We start from the raw sequence: 4,265 nt of genomic DNA on the forward strand, positions 1-4,265 counted from the left end.
TTTCTGGTTCAGTGTGAGCACCAAGCTATCTTCTCTCTAACCCATCTGGATAAGTCTTTCCCCAGCCTGATGTAGTCTCCTCAAATGCATGAATAATTGAGGGAATGCTATCCAGATCGCCAGCATTTCCTTCCTCAGTCTCTCTCAATCTCTCTCACTGTATCCCAGGTCTATCAGTCTATCATTTGCAATATTCTATCATCACTGCTCTAGCCACCTTCGTCTCCTCAGAGCCTCAGCTTCATTTTTTACACTTAGGGGAACCATTCCACTCCAGAGGGGAATCTTTCTGACCCAGGGATCGAAACCCAGTGTCCTGCATTGCAAGCTGATTCTTTACTATCTGAGCCACCAGGGAGGCCCTGACTGTGATAAGTTTGGAATGCTACTCAGTAATGAAATGAACTACTGACAAACAGTAATCTGTATAAATTTCAAATGCATTCTACTGAGCGAAAGAAGAGATATTTAAAAGACCAGATATTAGACATTATCTCACATATAGAAAATCCATAAATTGCATCAAAAATTATTAGAACTAATAGATAAATTCAAGAAGCTTGCAGGATACAAAATCAACAAAAATTAGCTACATTTGCATATACTAACAATGATTATCAGAAATAATTTAATTTTAATTTTGTGTATAACCACATATACACTAGCATCAGAAAGAATAAAATACTTAGGTATTCACATGAGGTGATGGATGCATAAATCAACTTGATTTTTATAATCATATTACAGTGTATTTGTATATAAAACACTGACTTAAAACTCAGCACTCAAAAACCTTAGATCATGGCATCCAGTCCCATCACTTTATGGCAAATAGATGGGAGAAAAAGTTGAAACTGTGACAGATTTTATTTTCTAGAGCTCAAAATCACTGTGGATAGTGACTGCAGGCATGAAATTAAAAGACGCTTGCTCCTTGGAAGAAAAGCTATGACAAACCCAGGCACTGTATTAAAAAGCAGAGACATTACATTTTGAACAAAAGTCCTTAGAGTCAAAGCTATTGTTTTCCTAGTAGTCATATATGGATGTGGCAGTTGGACCATAAAGAAGGTGGAAAGCCAAAGAATTGATGCTGCCAAATTGTGGTGCTGGAGAAGACATTTGAATGTCCCTTGGACAGTAAGGAGATAAAATCAATCCTAAAGGAAATCAACCCTGATTATTCATTGAAAGACTGATGCTGAAGAGGAAGCTCCAATACTTTGGCCACCTGATGTGAAGAGACAACTCATTGCAAAAGATTCTGATGTTGGGAAAGATTGAGGGCAAGAAGAGAAAGGGGTGACAGAGGATGAGATGTTTGGATGGCATCAATGACTCAATGGACATGAATTTGAGCAGACTCCTGGAGGTAGTGAAAGACAGGGAAGCCTGGACTGCTGTAGACCATAGGATCATTAAGAGTCAGACATGACTTAGAGACTGAATAACAAAAACAAAAATTATGAAATTGTACAACTTTAGATACAACTCTAATTTATCAGTTATACCTCAATAAAGTTGGGGGGAAAGGCTAGGACGTTCTCAGTTCAATTCAGTTCCTCAGTCATGTTTGACTCTGCGACCCCATGGACTACAGCATGCTAAGCTTCCTTGTCCATCACCAACTCCCAGAGCTTGCTTAAACTCATGTCCATCGAGTCGGTGATGCCACACATTTTCCAGTGAGTCAGTTCTTCACATCAGGTGGCCAAAGTATTGGAGTTTCAGCTTCAGCATCAGTCCTTGTAATGAATATTCAAGACTGATTTCCTTTAGGATTGACTGGTTTGATCTTGCAGTGCAAGGGACTCTAAAGAGTCTTTTCCAGCACTACAGTTCAAAAGCATCAATTCTTCAGTGCTCAGCTTTCTTTAGGATCCAACTCTCACATCCTAGAAAAGAATGGAAATAGATCAGGGTTTTCCAAGACCTGGAGTGAAAGAAGGAGATGATACAAAGGGGTATGGGTAAATTTTTATTGATTTAAAATGATAAATTTTAAGACATCCTGCATATTTATTGATATGTTGGTTACCTAACTGTATGTATTTGTCAATACTTGGAGAACTTTAACTAAAAAGGATGAATGATATACTATGAAGATTATATCTTATGTAAAAATGGAAACAAAAAGAATTCTTATGCTGAAACATCAGACAACTGGAAGATATAATAGAAGACAAAATCTTGTTCACAATAGTAGCAAAACAAATTTAAAAAAAAATTTAAAAAGTAGCAAAATTCAAAAAGACTAAATCTCCAAAGAACATAGAAGAACACTTGTTAAGCGGAAATATCTACCCAGTTTACAGATAAGAATTCTCTTCTCTAAAGACATGTTTTTTTAATCAAATCTTACTGAAAATGCTATCTAAATGCAGCTTTTACCAACCTACCTAATTGAATTTTAGCTTAAGACTATAAGTATGGAAAAATAAGAGCTACCCTGGCAGCTCAGATGGGAAAGAATCTGCCTGAAATGCTGGAGACTCGGGTTCGATCCCAGTTTGGAAAGGGATCACAGTGTATTTTAAATCTAATGCAGTCATGTCACATGTTAAATGGTATATGAATAAAGAGATCACTGGCAATTAATATCACCCTGTTTTTTTTTTTTTTTAATTCAAACACGTCATATTGTAGGATACAAAGTTGGTATATCAAGTCGTGAAGGAAAATAATTATGCATCTATACAAATGGCCATCATCAGATTAAAATGTAGTGCCTACTTAATTCCTTACATAAAAGTATATGGCTCAAAAATTTAAACAAAAAAAAGACTTTAAAATGTTGAAAAATATTCAAGAATATGTTGATAATGTTTTAATAGAAAAGTTCTTTTAGCAAGACATAAAAATTGACAGATTTCATAATATAAATGTAAAAAAATTCTACATGACCAAAAATATTTTGCACCATATAGAAACAAAAAAATCAAATCAATGATAAATTGGAAAAAAAATGATAATCAACATGCATGGTAAATGGGGTAACTTCCTTACTACCTAATGAAATCATGAAAATCAGTATCAAACAGGACCAGTAGTCAAATAAAATGCATAAAATGCATTCACTGACAAGCCATGAAAAGAAATACACAAGACTAAAAATATGAAGAGGTGCCCAAATTTGAATCCATTTATTTGTAATTAAACTACATGGATGAAACACAATATCATTAACCAGACTCTCATAACTAAAAATGTTTAGCCTGTATGGGTGGTTGACAATGTGGTCAAATATATATTTGCCAGAATGAGAGAAGTAGGGAGTGTGATTGAAGTCATGGATGGCATTTTGTCAATAAATATAAACAACAACTGTTTATTTATTTTTTTCTAATTTTATTTTATTTTTAAACTTTACATAATTGTATTAGTTTTGCCAAATATCAAAATGTTTAGATACACATACTTATTAACTCAACAATTCCACTTCTAGCAACTCCCATTTAGAAAATTTCATAAAGACTTTATTGCAGAATTACTTGTCAGAGGAAAACATGAAGATAATTGGATACATTATTTTTAATGTATAGAATGGTATACAAAGGTCTTGAATAGACATAGTAGTAAAATACACGTGTATACACAGAGACATAATCACAAACACATATATGAAAATATACTTGTTTGTGCAATGACTTTTACTTGAAGAAGCATAGCAATAGAGTAACTGCATCTGAAACAACTGGAAGAATCTGGATTGGGATGGGAAAGAGGTTTATCTTACCTATTTCATTTTGCATAGATTCTATTTTTCCTATTTATTGTTATCCATTCTATGTTTTGTTTCTTACTTAAAGGATAAAAGACTATATTAAAATGTCCTGTGTAGCACAAATGAAATTGAATAAAGAGAATGCTCTATATGATGTGAAATATTCTATCTGGTGCAATAAAAAAAAAAAAAGATAAATTAAGACCTTAAGAATAAAACTAAAAATGGGAAAATAATAAAAAGTAAAAATAGAAGTTAAGGAAATTTTAGTGGAACTGTATAAAAATTTAATTTATTAGTCCATTGCATCCTATTTAGTGAGTTTCTATTGTAAATGCATTCTACCTTTCTAGGTGTGGTGTTGAAACAGAGTTTACATTCTAGCAGGGAAATAGTTACTAACAACACAAATACATAGCACATTCTTTAACAACAGCTACCATAAATCTTCAAGAAAGTGAAAGTTTGCATCAGATTTTTTAAAACTTCTACATTCCAAAACAATTGGCCATAATGGTAAATCAATCTCTTCAAACTGGAT

This window comes from Bos mutus, unplaced genomic scaffold, assembly GCF_027580195.1.
Source record: "Bos mutus isolate GX-2022 unplaced genomic scaffold, NWIPB_WYAK_1.1 CTG206, whole genome shotgun sequence".
Lineage (NCBI taxonomy): Eukaryota > Metazoa > Chordata > Mammalia > Artiodactyla > Bovidae > Bos > Bos mutus.